Raw genomic sequence first — 17720 nt, 5'->3', positions numbered from 1 at the left:
GACTATATTCAGGACAGCCAAGAATTAAGCATGTATTCAAGGCAAAAGGAATAATTGCACTGAAGTCACTTTGGTTATGAAGCAAGTGAAAAAGAAGTATAAGGAGAAGGAATCACCCTGCATTATCACGTAAAGTGCACAAATGTTCACAGAAACAAGCACCACCTCACCGAACTCTGAGAGAAAAAACAAAATGGCATCATTAAACATATCTACCACCTCCCATCAAAGTCTGTTCTTTGCAACCACCATTATTTCCCCTCTTTTAATGGCAACATAATTTTTATTAAAGGGTCAACATTCATAAAAGAAAGACAATTTAAAATATACATTAAAAATAATTTGTAAATCAAACACTCCTAGCTGCATTTTAAATTCATCCCTCCTTTTGACTAGATTTGTACTGAGGTTCAGATTCTCAGAAGCAAGTCAACCAGCTAAATTTATCCCTGATGTAATTCCACTGACTTCCTGCTCCAATCAAAATCAATGCCAAACCTCCAACTGACTTCCATGGTTACAGGATCAGGCCTTTGGTCTTACTTAGGCAACACTCCTACTGATGTCAGTGGGAATTTTGCCTGAGTAAAAACTGATGGATCTGAACCTTTAAGGTGCTAATTGCCTCTGCGCTCTTGATAGGAATTGCAGAAATTCAGCAATTTGAATTATCAGAATCTGAATGATAATCTCATCTCATTGGTTGGTCCATTCTTACTAAGACATTTTTTCAATAAATTGGTTATTGCTAACAGATGAATCTGGTCACAATCTTGGCTATTCTGATGAACGAGAGCTAAGGCAGTGTATCTCAACCAGTGGGTTGCAGTACCCAGTGGCACAAAAGGCAATCAGTATGGTGGTTGTGAAAATTTTATTACAAACTAAAGCAAAGAAAATGTTAATCCCCCTGTCTTTGTACACCCTTGCCCTTCAAGGTCAAATATGCTCTGTTAACCTTCAAAACACCACACAAATAAATTATGCAGGCTTCTCATTGTTATCATGGATACATTTTTACTCTTACTTTTACAGTAAATGTAAAGGGGTTGTGCAAATTTTTAACTTTGAATAGGGGATTGGCAACCTGAAATAGTTGAGAACCACTAGTCTAAGGAAATTATTATCTGGAAATTTATTAACAACACTAATATGTGGAGTATTGCGCAATTTTAATTGGATGGGGATGGAGTACTGACTCCCAATGTCTCTTAGTCCCAATGTCTATCTTCGATGCTGTTTGTTAGTCAGGAATAGCGGAAAGCTGCATTATGGTATGCAAGGATGTTTGCATTTATCACTTTTTGCTTGTCATTTATTCCTGTTTTGCTGAATTATTCATGTTCATTTGTTGTAGCAAAAATAGAGAAAGATATAATTTTGAAAAACTAAATGAAATGTTCAGGATTTTTAGGCAATTTATTTTCAAGAGCCATTGAACAGCTTTGCTAAAAGCCTCTTACAAACTTTGGGGAAAATACTGCCTCCAATAGCATGTGTGCTACTTCTTTTGACTTCAATGGGAAGCCCATTCGTGTATCCATAGCTGGAAAGGGACTATCTAAAACCATCAGAGTGGAAGGGGCATATAGCTAGATACTTGTAAAACACCCACTTTAAACCTTGAATTCCCATGAAACTGGCCTTGGGTAGGTTCCAGTCTCTGTATGTGAGCCTGTGAGATTTTTTTGTTTGGATTTTGCTTCTCTGAGCTAGTTACAAACTCTTTTTTTGCCCAGGCTGGAGGTTGCTATGGACTGAGTCAAAACTATTATCATCAGGAAAGGTGACCTGGGCCAAAAAATTAGAGAGACAAAGGGGATGAGGTTCTCTGGACCAACTACTGTTGGTGAGAAGACAAGCTTTTGAGCTCTTCCTTATGTATGGGAAAGGTAGTCAGAGTGTCACAGCTAAATAAAAGATCAAACAGATAGCTAAGGGTAAGTAGTTAGCACATATTCTATGGGACCATTCAAGGTGAAAACATGTTTTTTCTGCTAGATCCATGATTGACTGAACACATCCCCAATAAAAGCAGGAGTTTCAGCAAAGCCATTTAATTTGATTGCTGTTTTGGGGCATGTCTACATAGCAAATGAAGGTGTGATTGTTGAACAGGTAGGCATGCTCATGCTATCTTTAATCTAGCTAGTGCAGATAACAATGAAAGTCCTTGTCTACACGAGGGCTACAGCTACACTACAGAGTTAAGTTGATTCAAATTATACCGATGATCATAAACTGCTATAATTACATCACTTGTGTATGTTCACACAGTGCTCCTTCTGTTGACAGAATGCATCCACAGTTGGTTCTCTAGCATCGACAGTAAGAGCAGTGCACTGTGGGTAGCTATTCCACTGTGCAACTCACAGCCTTCTGCACCTAGGAGTTGTGGGAAGGCAGAATGGATTGCAGTGCATCATAGGTGCAGGCTCAACATCCCGTGATGCAGTTTTTTTCTGTCCCATTATCCTATGGGCTTCTGACTATGTTTCATGACATTTTTCAAAAGTCCCTGTTTACTGTACACCTGCCATCTATGTCTGAAAGGATGGATCCTGCACAGCTCTACACCGTTGTGGTCAGTGTTATGAACACAATGTGACTGATCATGCAGTATATCATGAGCTTCAAATCTGAAGAGGAATCCCTGGTGTGTACGATGGAAAGAAACAACACAAGATTACTTTTGGCATTCATGGAGCAGCTGTACAGAGTGGATCAAATTGGGCTCCACAGTTGCTGTTGGGATCGGGAAACAAGCACTGATTGGTGGGGTCACATCGTTATGCAGGTCTGGGATGACTAGCAATGGCTGCAGAACTTTTGGATGTGCAAAGCCAATTTCCGGGAACTATGTGTGGCGCTAGCCTCAGAACTGCAATGCAGATTGAGGTGTCATTAGAGGAGGTTTTGGAACAAATTGATAAACTAAACAGTAATAAGTCACCAGGACCAGATGGTATTCACCCAAGAGTTCTGAAGGAATTCAAATGTGAAACTGCAGGACTACTAACTGTATCTACTAACTACTAACCTATCATTTAAATCAGGATCTGTACCAAATGACTGGAGGACAGCTAATGTGATGCCAATTTTTTAAAAAGGCTCCAGAGGTGACACCAGTACAGGTCGGAAAGCCTGACTTCAGTACCAAGCAAACTGGTTGAAACTATCGTAAATAACAAAATTGCCAGACACATAGATGAACATAATTTGTTGGGGAAGAGACAACATGATTTTTGTAAAGGGAAATCATACCTCACCAATCTACTAGAATTCTTTGAGGGGATCAATAAGCATGTGGACAAGGAGGATCCAGTGGATATTGTGTATTTAGATTTTCAGAAAATCTTTGACAAGATCCCTCACCAAAGGCCCTTAAGCAAAGTAAGCTGTCATGGAATAAGATGGATAGTCCTCTCATGGGTCTGGAAAAAGAGGTAAACAGTGAGGTGGCAAAATTTGCAGATGATACAAAACTACTCAAGATAGTTAAGTCCCAGGAAGACTCCGAAGAGATACAAAAGGATCTCTCAAAACTTGGTGACTAGGCAACAAAATGGCAGATTAAATTCAATGTTGATAAATGCAAAATAATGCACATTGGAAAATATAATCCCACCTATATGTATAAAATGATGGGGTCTAAATCAGCTGTTACTACTCAAGAAAGAGATCTTGGAGTCACTGTGGATTGTTCTCGGAAAACATCCACTCAATGTGCAGCGGCAGTCAAAAAAGTGAACAGAATGTTGGGAATTATTAAGAAAGGGATAGATAATAAGACAGAAAATATCATATTGTTTCTATATAAATCTTGAATACTGCGTCCAGATGTGGTCGCCCCATCTCAAAAATGATATATTGGAATTGGAAAAGGTTCAGAAAAGGGCAACAAAATAATTAGGAGTATGAAATGGCTGCTATATGAGGAGAGATTAATAAGACTGGGACTTTTTAGCCTTGAAAAGAGACAACTAAGGGGGGATATGATTGAGGTGTATAAAATCATGACTGGTGTGGAGAAAGGAAATAAGGAAGTGTTATTTACTCCTTCTCATAACACAAGAATTAGGGGTCATCAAATTAAATTAATAGACAGCAGGTTTAAAGCAAACAAAAGGAAGTATTTTTTCACACAATGCACAGTCTATCTGTGGAACTCCTTGCTAGAGGATGTTGTGAAGGCCAAGACTATAACAGGGTTCAAAAAAGAACTAGATAAATTCATCGAGGATAGGTCCATCAATGGCTAGTAGCCAGGATGGGCAGGGATGGTGTCCCTAGCCTCTGTTTGCCAGAAGCTGGGAATCGGCGACAAGGAATGGATCACTTGATGATTACCTGTTTTGTTCATTCCCTCTGGGACACCTGGCATTGGCCACTGTCGGAAGACAGGATACTGGGCTAGATGGAGCTTTGGTCTGACCCAGTACGGCCATTCTTATGTTCTTATGCAAGGACAACAAAATGAGAGCTGCCCTCTTGGTGGAGAAGCGTGTGGCAATCGGCGTGTGGAAGCTGGCAACTCCAGACTGCTACCAGTCGGTCGTGAATCGGTTTGGAGTCCGGAAGTCCATCATGGGGGTTGCTTTCATGCAAGTGCGCAGGGCCATTAATCAAATCCTGCTCCGAAAGACTGTGTCTCTTGCAAATGACTGGCTTTGTGGCAATGGGATTCCCTAACTGCAGTGGGGGAACAGATGGAACGCATATTCCAATTTTGGCCCCGGACCATCTTGTGACGGAATACATAAATAGAAAGGGGTACTTCTCTATGATATTGCCAGCACTTGTGGATCACTGGGATCGTTTCACTGATATCAACATGGGGTGGACAGGGAAGGTGCATGAAGCACGCATCTTCAGGGAACACTGACCTGTACAGAAAGCTCCAAGCAGGGACTTTCTTTCTAGACCAGAAGATTCCAATGGGGCATGTTGAAATGCCCATAGTGATCCTGGGAGATCCAGCGTATTGGCTGACATAGCTACTGCCTCTCATGGGAGGTGGAGTAATTAATCCAATGGGAGAACTCTCTCCCATCATCTTAGGGTGTTTTCACCAGAAGCTCTACAGCAGCACAGCTGCGTCAGTGCAGCTGCACCACGGCAGCGCTTCTAGTGTAGCTGTACACACAATGGTGAGCTGATGGCATGGGTTTCAGTGTGGGCTAGCAACCCAAGCATGTTTCCAGTGTCCCCAGTGGGCTCGTACTTGGCAGCTAGCCTATTCTGCAGCCTGTGCTACCATGTCTTCACTACTCTTGTTACCCAAACTAGCTAGATTAAAGCTGGCACAAGTATGCCTCGCCGTTCTACAGGCACATTTTCATTTGTAGTGGAGACATACCTTAGAGGGGGGCTGATGCAGTCTTACATGAGATCTCTGATCCTTATGGAAAACAAAGAAAAATTATTCAATAATTTACCCTGGCTATTGTGATACTGGCATGCAACGGGACAGACTAGCGGGCTGTTATCCCTAACTCCATCAGGTAGTTGAAACCAACTGTGTTCCTTCTCTCCCTCATAGAATTTTGAAATGTATAGTATAAATTCCCAGACATACAGTTAGCTGGTACCTCCACAGTGTGCGCCACTCACACCCATTCTAATGGCAGACCTGGCTGCTGCCAGAGCTTTGCAGCAGATGCCTGTGGACACGTACACACACACCTCTTTATGAGAACTGCTTTGTTGTAGCACACTGCCACGACCACCTTATTTTCAGACAGCTCCAGATGTTTCCTCTCCATGTACCGCCACATAGCCATGGTACACATATGCTCCCCCAGCCCACTGATGTTTGCAAGTGATGGCCTGCAACAAAATTAATTCAGACACCACTCTATCCAGCTGGAGAGCAGCCCTCCTTAGCTTCCTACTTACCTCTCTTTAAAAATATGCTTTTTAGTCAGTATAATGCTTTTTAGTTAGTAAAAAACTTGAAGTTCTTTACAAAGGTATGTAAGCATTATCCTCATTTTACAGATGGGAAACTGAGGTACAATGAGGGTAAATTGTTTGCCCATGGTCAAAGATTGTCAGTTTATTAGGTTTGATTCTTATTCTATTGCCTTATTCATTGGGCCATGCTGCTGTCTCCCTTTAAAAGTGTGGATGTTGATTTTAATTTTCTTTCTTCTCTTTCAAATAATGATGCTGCTTCTGTTGCCCATCTAAATCTGACATTTTACAATGTGGACAATAGGCCTGCTTCAGCTTTTAGCAAAGCAGCAAACCTAGGCAAATGTGCATGAACCCAAACCTTGTCTATAAGTTCAGCTTCAGACATGGAAAAAATGGGTTGAACCTAAATCTTTTCAATCCTCAGTGCCTTGTGACACTCCTACAAATTGGATTTGACACTAGAATTCTCATATTTATTTTGAACTGGATTTGAAATGGTTCTAAGGGGTCTATAAACCTTTATACATTTCTCACATATTTATGACAGAGAAAAATGTGGGTTTAGAAAATTAAATCTCTGAAACCTCTTATTTTGTGTTGTGCCTTCTGATTTCTGCCAAATAATTTACACAATTAGTAAGCTGTTTCTAACAGTTACATTAAGGGGGCCTAGTTTAATTAAACCTACCAGAAAGGAATTCATTTTAGAGATCCCCACCAAGGAGATATGTTCATCAATAAATCTTGAAAGTAATATATTCAAAATAGTTTCTAATGCATTTTGAAATCCTAGTTGAAACAGGTGGGTAGAATAGTAAAGGCATTCACCCAAATGAACATCCCATGACTTCCCTCTGCTCAACTTCAGCATATTTCTTGAAATTAGTAATTTTGACTCTGAATGACTTTATTTAACCTTAATATCCCTCATGGTTTTCTATTCTCATTCTTGGCAGCAAGTTGCATTGTGCAGCTCAGCTTTGTCAATGTCTTTAGAAGTATGAAACCTCCATTAATATGAAATACACTGTCAAGCAACTTTGCTCCCAGACTGCTTCCACTAACAGCACAGCAGAAGCAGACAGATGCCAGAAGTAATGTGAATATTACCTGTGGCTGATCCCTCAATACACTGACTCATTCTTCTCTAGTGAAGCTAGGCATCAGCTAACAGCACACCCACCACTTACTAGTTTCTGGAGACTGCCTTTCGTTCCTCCTCAAACAGATATAAATGTCCACAAATCCACACCTGTTTGTATTATTTCATATCACTGGTTTGGAAAAAACACAAACAATGTTCAATAATCTTCTTCTGCAACATCATTATGGCCCTTGCTGTGGACAAACCTAACTCTTGAATCTTCCAGATTGCCATGTAACAGCCAATCTGCTTAATCCTGTATCCTGGCAAATCCAAAGACACAATGGAGAGAACACCAGTAATTGTAAAGGAATGGGTACTAAAATCTGTAGAGGCAAAGCCTGCCTGCATCAATCCCCTATTCAGGGTTTGCTCAAACTGAAATTTTGATAAAGGTGTACCAAGAAAAGATAAAATTTATTCAGACACATATTCCACATTGTCTTTTTCAGCCAGAAAACCTCTATACTGTGCTATCAAAGCTCCTTGCTTTATGTATCCTCACAGTGCCTCATGACAACTTAAGGATAGATGGTAAATAAAGTCTCTGGCAATATTTTTCACCTGTGGCCTTATCTTTTTTGGGAGGTTGGGTGTTTTACTCTTCTCTTCTTTGAAGGAGGGTCTACAGGTAGGTTTGCAAACCTTCCTGGATTGTGCTGGAGTCTCCAGGAATTAAAGATTAATCTTTAATTAAAAATTATGTCATGTGATGAAACCTCCAGGAATATGTCCAACCAAAATTGGCAACCCTAGCTACAGGAGTTTCCCAAGACATCCTTCCAGCCACTGTTTTACATGAGAAGTGTTTGCACACTTCCTAAGTTTTATTTACCCCCCCTAATAATCAGAAGATGGAATATTTCACTTTTATGGAATAATCAGAGTTTATTAAAGTTGCAGCATAGAGGGTGCATGGTAATGGTAGTACACTGAGAAGCTAGGGGGTCACAAATCAAATTACTCAATTCAGGGCTCAGCACACATTTGCTACCAGTCTGAAAAGAGCTATTAGTAACCATAGTGAAATACAGAAACTGCTTTTCACTACTGAATCATTACAGAGATATGGCTGGTGAAATGCCTGAGATTTCTACATCCAAGTGGAATGGCTGGAAAGCAAATATTTGCAATTTTCTCTTCAAGCATGAAAATTTTCAGTCAGCCATCCTCACCACAGAATAGTTTTCTCTTTGAGAGAGAGACAACCAATTAGCTGCCCCAAAAGGTGAATTTAAACAAGATTAGCTCTAGATTTCACAGCTGTTGCCCATGGCTGCTCTAAAGACTCAAATATCTGCTGAGGAATGAATCCTCTTTGAGGCTTCTGACCTTGTTGTGCTGAACAACACTTCATCAGTTTCCTGAGTGCAAAAGCAAATTGTTGCACACCCTTGGAAAGAATCCCATTCTTCACAGTTGTGAAGTGTTCAGGCAGGGATCAAATAGGGTGGCTTGATGGGCCTCGGCTTAGAGATGGCTCTTCTGCTCTAGAATCTAAGCTTTTGTTTAAAATTGTTTAAAGGGACAGAGATTTTTATTTGCATTAAGTCCACAACCCCTTTGCACTAGTGGCATAAAATAGCCTTTTGTGTAAATGAGAATCAGGCCCTCAGTCTCTAGCCCTTATTCAAAAGGTGAGTTAAGTGTGAATGGATGCAGTGATGTCCACTTGAGCCTGGAGACAGCCTGAAACAATGGCTCTGAGAAATAAGAACTGCTCCCATTTGTTTCAGTGGGACATTGACCCTGAAGCCTAATTATAGCATTAGCTTTTCACTGCTGATAGAACACAAAGAAAAAAGAAAAGATTACCATATTATGAAGATCAGCACAATATATTAAAAGTGGCATCTTATTTTGATATCACAAGCAGGATGAGCATGATTAATCGGTGGAGCTTGGGATACCATCACTGTTTTTTCTTCAATTTGACTTCTGTAAGGGAATAAAGGAGACTTCCCTTATATGCAATACAAATTAAACTGTTAAATACAGTCAGTGGTAATCAACCAGCCACCTGCTTTTTCTAACCTTCTTTCTTTGTCAGGTAATACAGTTGGAAAGATCCTTGGAAAAAAGCCAGTATAGCAGCGGTGGGCAACCTGTAGCCCGCAAGCAGCCCATCAGGCTAATCTGATTGCGGGCCCCAAGACATTTTGCTGAAGTTGACCCTCCGCAGGCATGACCGCAGGAATGTGCTGGCTGCTGCTTCCTGCAGCTCCCATTGGCCGGGAATGGTGAACCGCGGCCACTGGGAGCTGCGGGGGGCCGTGCCTGTGGACAGTCAACATCAGCAAAATGTCTCACAGCCCACAATCAGATTACCCTGATGGGCCACACAAACGCAAGACAGTTTTTAGGCTTATGGTGCTCATAATCTGAAACAGACAACTGCAACAAGGACTATCAGTGGTTTGATTACAGATGTCAAGCATATTCCTGTTTCTACAAGAGAACCCACAAAGACTGAACAAAGAATTCCCTAGCACAAGCAGTACCCTCTCCCTAAATCTTTTGACTATTTTTAATTGTGGTTCAAAAAATTACCTAGACTATCTGGTAAAAACACTACTCAACAATTTCTAATCCTAATGATGTTCAGAAAAAGTTCAGACAATGTAATGTTCTTTTAACACCTTTCCTCTTCTGATTTCTTAATCACATTAGGTGGTCAGAGTTGGGAAATAAAACCTTTTCTCCTCAAACGTCTGAAAATAACTACAGTTTCTTTCAGTACTTTTGATATATTAGCAAATTGCCAAGAAAGAGGAATGGATGTCTCAGGAAACAGCTAATTAAATTCAGAGCAGTTACCCTTTCCTTCACAGGGTCACATCTTGCCCAGACAGACAGGAAGTTGTTACTGTCTGATGGTTGCTCTGTGGTTTAGAGTAGCTGAAATAGTTAGTGACTTCAGTGGATGGGTATCTTTATCATTAAAAACACTGTCACAATTGGCACTAACTGGAATCCTTGTTGTCAGCTTCACCAACCATGAATAGGCACAGAGACTGAATTACCCTCTCAGTCCCAATGGTGTCCTTTTCCATTTTAAGTATGAGGCACATTGATTGGGGCTTATGCTGCCACTGCTACTGCTTTAAATGCTGTGCGGTAAAAATCTTCAGTCTCCAGGAATTGCAATCAACACCTCAAATGTTCTGCAAAGTCCACCCAAGTGGAGGGATCTTGCTCCATTAAAAATAAGGCCATAATGAAATAATACTTTTTCTTTTCTGCTTTTTTCATTTGTCTTGTTAATTCTACAACTGAAGATCCTAGGCAAATGTCAGCCCTCCTCCCAAACCCCACCTAAAAACAAAACAAAACAAAACAAAAAAAACAAGAAAAGTACTAGTGTACTAGGGATTACTGAACATGGGCTTTGGGTGTTGGACTTTCAAAATCCCTTAATTTAATCTTTTATTTACCTCACCCCTAAAGATAGTGTGTCATAGCAATGTTTGCTGCAGAACGAGTCCCTTTGCTGCAGAACGAGCCCCTTTGTGATCACAGGGGCTGAGCTTCTACAGTATGAAGACCTCTCTAGCCACCCTAGCATCTCAGAAACTGGGCAGCTCAGGAACTGAAATCAGATACAGTATGTTATACTGTCACTAGAAAGCCAGGATGGCTCACCTGTTTTATATTTAATTTTACTGTCTTGGGCTACCACTCCTGTTAATATCTGCAACACTTAGGATCATGTTCAGAGGAAGATAAGAGGAACACATTTATGAAAGGTTTCAGAGTAACAGCCGTGTTAGTCTGTATTCGCAAAAAGAAAAGGAGTACTTGTGGCACCTTAGAGACTAACCAATTTATTTGAGCATGAGCTTTCGTGAGCTACAGCTCACTTCATCGGATGCATACCGTGGAATCCGATGAAGTGAGCTGTAGCTCACGAAAGCTCATGCTCAAATAAATTGGTTAGTCTCTAAGGTGCCACAAGTACTCCTTTTCTTTTTACATTTATGAAATTGTACAGTAGTTTATTACCTAAAAGGGTAATGATTTTGCAAGGACCAAAGGGTCATTTCTGCCTTTTCTTCCCTCCAAGGAGCACCTGAAATCCTGGGCTATCCCCAAGCATACATTAAATTTGTTAGTCTCTAGGGTGCCACAAGTACTCCTGTTCTTATTACTGACACAATGTATGTGTGCTCATACAAAGAACTGTGTAAGAGAGGATTGATAACACATCTGACTTAGTGACTGCGGGAAAAGCTCAAATCCACTAAAAAAACAAGTAAATGACTGTATTGGTTATCGGCATACAGTTATATAAAAAAACATTTCAGCTGAAATTTGGCATGAATAGCACCTGGGCAAGTAAAGTAGCAGCATGGCTAGATCTCTCTTAACCTGGATTATGCTGGCTCTCAGTTCTTGCTCTTGGTGTGAAGAATTTAATTATTGAGATGTGAACACTGACGCCCAGAACAATTTTGCCTGATTATGCATTTTGTCACCCATGTTGCCCTTTGATAAAACGCTACTAAGTATTGCACCTCTCTGTGCATGGGTGACGTGATTCTTGATGGGAAGCCTGGTAGTAACAGGATACAGTGGCTATGATTTTTTGGGTAGTCCTTTACAATGAAGCAGCTGATTTCAGACATGAAAATGCATGTGCTGGAGTTTTAATAAAGGACTATATGGAATGCAAGGTAACTGTGAATATTGTCATTAATTCAAGCAAAGCTAAGTATGGGTCAGTTAAACTGTGACACAAAGATCGGGTGAAATTTTATCCTGGCTACCAAAATGCCCTTATAATGTGATAACACAAATGTTCATAAAGCATTGTCACTCCTTACATGGATTCTGTGTGATGAGCAGGAACCTGAAATGATGCAGTTTCAGGTGACTGCCAACATGCCAATGACGGAGTGAAGAATTTGAAGTTTCCAGTGGAAGGATGTCAATAATTTGTAGTTCCCAGGTATTGGGTAAAAATGTGAGTAACAGTAGTTGCATCTTTTGGCTAAGTGAACTGGAGTAAAAAAGGACAGGATATGTCCTAGGATCCCAAGCATTAGTTGGCAGGGATATTGTTGAGAAAGAAGGCACAGTAAAAGAGATACAGACACTAGTCAGTCAGAAAAACTGTGACAGAAAAACAGTGTCAACTTCTTGGTAGCCTCCAATACACTTCGTTTGGATACAAAAATGGCTAAGGGAACATCTTTCCATTAGGGCATTCTATATAGTAACAGTGACATCAATATATGACTCCTGCTGTTAATGTCTATTGTAGTCTAACAAACCATTGAATTAGTTTATAAATGTGTCAGGGAAAAATATTTATTTTCACTGGTCTTATTATTAATTGTATGTAGATGGTAGTGCCTAGAAGTCCCATTCAGGATTGAGGCTCCATTGTGCTTGCTACTGTACAAATATATAAGAAAACATGGTACCTACCCCAAAGACCTATTGTATGGAAGTTTTGCCAAAACTGTGTGAAAGGAGAGATATGACCAGGAATTATAAATATCTAGACATTTTCTCATAGTGGAGGCTTTCTTCATATGTAGGAAACCATTGGGTGAATTTTTTTGGTTGGATAATTTTTGAAAGGTTCCTTATGTAATTAACAATCAGTTAACTGGTCCTTAATCAGTTAATTTAAGGTCCTTGCTTAAAAACAAAGTGATTTGAATTTATTTTTTTTGCTTTCTGGTCTATTTTTAGCTCAGTTACCCAGCTTATTTCAGTTACCTTAGTACAGTTGCCTTAGTTCAGTATCTGAAGCTGAAAAGCTGTCTTTAATCTCTGATACCCTTTGTATACTTGGCTATAGGAAGAATAGTGTGAGGTCTGCTACAGAAGTCCGTCAGTTTCAGCACATTTCAAGAAAGGAGCAAGGGTCATGAATCAGCAACTAAAGCTCATCATGCTGCAGCTTATGTGTATGGCAAAAAAGGATCCAGCTATCTCCAAGAACAGTAACCTTTTTATTGGTTCAAATGACTTATCTATATTTCACTTTGAGCAAGTATTGCAAAGAAGTTCACAGAGAATCAGGATTAGTCTATATAGGTAGAATCATAGGACTAGAAGGGCCCTTGAGTGAAGTTCCCTTCACTCATGGCAGAATTATTTAGACCAGGGGTAGGCAACCTATGGCACACGTGTCAAAGGCAGCACACAAGCTGATTTTCGGTGGCACTCACACGGCCCGGGTCCTGACCACCGCTCCGGGGGGCTCTGCGCTTTAATTTAATTTTAAATGAAGCTTCTTAAACATTTTAAAAACTTTATTTACTTTACAGACAACAATAGTTTAGTTATATATTATAGACTTATAGAAAGAGACCTTCTAAAAACGTTTAAATGTATTACTGGCACGGGAAACCTTAAATTAGAGTGAATAAATGAAGACTTGGCACACCACTTCTGAAAGGTTGCCGACCCCTGATTTAGACCATCCTTGACAGGTGTCTGTCTAACCTGCTTTTAAAAATGTCCAGTGATGGGTTCCTTTAGGACTAGGCTGGCCACCTCAATTCCCCGATTCAGGTTTCCAGAGTATCAGGATTAGACAAATTGTCAGATAAATTCTGACCAGCTAAGAAGTTACTATTATTTCCTTCCATTAACGAACTGCTTGCTGTGCAAAAACAATGAGATCTGAAAGTCAGTCTGTATGCTTTCTCGCTCATGCATCATCACCAGTAACCCTGAGATGTATTACATAGTAGTTGCCTTTACTACTTTCTCAGATGTCTTTGCTACCATACTATTCATGTTATTCCCTAGGTATACCTTTCATAGGAAAAATGTGGAAAGCAGTGCTGACATTATCTAGCAACAAAGACAAAGCTGTAAAGATTTTAAGGGTGATAACTGTCAATGTAGTTTAAGGTACAATTGCAATGTATATTTTTGTACATTTCCACATAAATACTCTGCAGCTGCAATTTAGTAATTCTGATGGTGACATGCAAGTCCCAAAATTAAATCCAGCTCATTTGCCCTTAGTTATGTTGGCCCTATAGTGACTACTGAAGTAAAAATTAGCCAGAATGTATGGTTGTCAATAAAGTCAAATGGAATGACTCAAAATTAACACAGGAAACAGGTCTGTAGCATATGAAGGAAATGTTTCTACAGAGTCTCTTTTCTGAGCATAGCTGCATGATAAGGCCATAATCCAACACCCAATAAAATCAATCGGAGGGCTCCCATTGAGATCATGGGTATTGGATTGCCCCCTAAGTGAAATTTTATTTAGCTGAGAGATGATGAGCTAAAGTCTATGTGAGTTGAGGGTGCTCAGTATCTCTTATGATCACTTACTACACTTATTATTGTAAGTAATATGATCACTTATTACACTTATTACGACACAGAGTGATGACAGGATATGACGCTGGATAAGGGGTACATTCTATATATATTTAGATGTGCATCTACAGCGATATCTATTTACAAATCACAGAGAAAAAATGAAGCCAAAATCAGATGATGGCCACAACACAGGAGTGGGCTATTACATCACTGTCTGAAAATGTGTGAAACAGGTCAGAAAAGGAAAACCAAGAAGACGAGAGTAGCAACAACAGCAGAAACCAGAGAAACAAAAGTACTGATGGAAAATGCAATATAATATGAAGTGTAAAGTCATTTTTTGTGACAGTGTAGGTAGTTGCTATGGGTAGATTAGTCAGTAGCTTGGGAAATTTTATTTTTAAGGCAGTCTTTGGTGACTACAATAGGTGCAAATATGATTATTACGTTGTACTATCAAATACGCATTGAACAGAACTTGTCAACATTTTCCAAGTTATTGAAATTTCAACCAAAATAATAAAAATATGTTGAAAGTGTTTTGAACCAGCTCTAACATTTAAGCTTGTTCAGGTTCCCTGGACAAATTTGGTCTGAAGCTTTCTTTATCCATTTATTTTGATAATTTCTCTATGCAGACTACACAAAGAGATGAAATCCTGGCCCTTCTGAACTCAGTGACAAAACTCCCATTGACTTTGATGGGGCCAGGATTTCAACCAATGTATGTAAGGCATAAGAAAATTAACGGAAACTAAATTTCGAAGTATTGCAAATACCAGTGAGGACTGAAAAAAAAACAATACTAAGGGACATAGAAAGAAAGCAGAAATACTATATGAGCAGTACATTACTAAATATGATTCAACATGGAAAAATGCAAATTAATAGATAAGGGGAATAGGGGAAAATAATCTGAAACAGAGGAAAAGAAAACCTGAAAAAGCAGTAGTGACAAAAATTCCGAGCAGTGGTCAAGTACAGCAAATTGGATACAAACCGGCAGTGCAATACAATAAAAGAAAAAAAGGCATATACAGTTTGGGGCTGCAAATGTAAACTTTGGGTAACATATTGAAAAGCACCTGGGGGCAGATTTTAAGGGTATTTAGGCACCTAGAGATTTAGATAGGCACCTAGTGAGATTTTTGAAAGTGCCTGGGTACTTAACTCCCACTGGGCATGAAGGGATTTCTGAAAATCTCATTAGCTGTCTACCCTTAGGCTACTAAATATCTTTAAGAATCTGGACATTAAAGCCTAAATCTCCTTGATTTCCAGCCCTTTGACTTGCAATGCAACTTCAGCTCCTAAGTGACTTAGGAGCCTTAGAAAGCTTTTGTCTTTCATTATACCATCCTTACAGAATTCTACATAAAGTTCTAGATTGGTGCATACTACCAGAAAGATTTCAAGGAATTCATTTAGGGTAAATAGACCAGAAAGCAATAATGGGTCAGATTTATCTCTGTTGTAACTTCACTGATATCAACAAAGTTAGACTAGAGATGAATTTGGCTCCTTATATATTTCTTGGTTAAATGAAAATTTAAATTTAAATATAAAGACACCAAGAAAGCAGAACAATCACTATAACTAGAAGCAGTGGATGAAATTGAGGAACAGAAAAGATGAGCTGAGTATCAACAAATGTTCATAACATTGAGCTGTATCAGACTAAGGAGTAGTCTCTTAATGGAAGTGGTGGATGGGCCATAAGCTGCTGTACAGGTAAATGATTTGCACTCAAGAACAGATTGTAGGGAGAAATCCTGCTCGCTGGTGGACAAGATATTTTCCCATTCTAATTCTCTGTAGGCTAAATTACACTGGTGCACTACCATCATGATTTTATTTTATTAAAAACATTTACCAGGTACAACAGCTATCTCAGAAGCATATATTGTATATGTTGCACATCATTATTTTATTCCAGGTTTTTTTGTTCTTTGTCTCTGTAGACAGGTACACTTACTGTTGAAAACAGGAAGCAGCTATGCCCACTCTGGGCTTCCCCACAGCAGAGTAGTGCTGACAACTGTTAATTTTTCAGGTTACCTCAAATACACATGCATGTGTGTGCACATCCCCCCCACACACATGAAAGAATATCTTCCCTCACTGTGCCTAGGATTTCTTGCTTAATAAGAATTAGTCAAAGTCCTGAAGCACAGTCAAGTTTTTAACTGTTCTTAGGCTGTCTATCTCTTCTGAATTTCTATAGAATATTGATTCCTGACTTAAAAGTACAATTATCCACATAATTAAGCTGCCCAGGTGAATAGTAACTCTGGCTGATTAAAGGACTATTTTAAATGTACAGATATTTCAATGATTAGAAAGCAGGGGCAATATTAATTTGATTTTTCACTATTTATTGCCACAAGTTTTTAGAGAAAAGCTCTTAATATAGGTAAATTGCTACACTTCAGGATGTAATCCACATCAAGATACCTGTGCTTATTTGCTTTTCAGGAGCATCTAAGGAAAAATGTCCTAGAGTAGTTAATAATCATTGTTTTCTTGAAGGTCAGAAAGCTCATTTCAATAGTAAACTCTAGAGTACAGATGCTGGTCTTTGAGATTGCCATAACTCTAGCACTTCTTATATTAAGCAAATGGAAGCATAACCTAAATTCACTTTCTATAAGTTATCTGGATGCATCCCTCCACAGTCTAGCTACAATTTAGGCAGATTTAATACACAGTTCCTCAGGCTGCCCTGCCAATTACTTCTGTGCTAACCTGGAAGGATCATTAATATTAGGGAGTCGAGAGGCAATTCAATTTCCATGCTGGCTCAACCCTAAGCCTCTTCTAAGTAAAGGCTGTCAGCTGTGTCAAATTATGTATGATGCCTAGGTGTTGTGGAAGACTGTCTATTAGGGAGTAGAGCTGGGAATGGCAAACTCATTTCACTAAATTTTCCAGCTGAACATGTACTATCATCTAAAATGTCACACGGCCAGAGTTATTGGAAATGAGATAATCTAACATAACCAAATATTTTCAGATAAAACAGTGATGGGGGGAGGGAGAACCAAGATTAGCATTAGAGATGATCAGTATCATGAGAATCACAATATACATTAATATTTTAATAAATGTAAGCATGTATGTTTAAAAAATGAGGTGAAAAAAATCTCTGTAAAAAAGCCTCCTGTTAATGTAACCCTGTCACCCAATGCATGGAATTTATACAGTATACCAAGTAAGCCACAATGACCAAATTTTGAGATTTAATCCCATCACTCCTAATGATAGGAGCACTGTCATAGACTCATAGAATATCTATGACACTATCTGTCATCCAAATATAGATACTACTGTCTAAAAGATTAAGATAATTTAGATCCAA

General features: G+C 39.3%; 1 protein-coding gene across 40 annotated transcripts in view; it reads right to left on the bottom strand.

The window, feature by feature from the left end:
* Nucleotides 1–17720, bottom strand: part of NRXN1 (neurexin 1) — a 1247341-nt gene that overhangs the window by 60916 nt on the left and 1168705 nt on the right. The window lies entirely within an intron of this gene.

The sequence above is a fragment of the Caretta caretta genome, chromosome 3, assembly GCF_965140235.1.
Source record: "Caretta caretta isolate rCarCar2 chromosome 3, rCarCar1.hap1, whole genome shotgun sequence".
In the NCBI taxonomy this organism is placed as follows: domain Eukaryota; kingdom Metazoa; phylum Chordata; order Testudines; family Cheloniidae; genus Caretta; species Caretta caretta.
The sequence above is the reverse complement of the archived record's forward strand: the minus strand, read 5'-3'. Positions and strand labels throughout refer to the sequence as shown.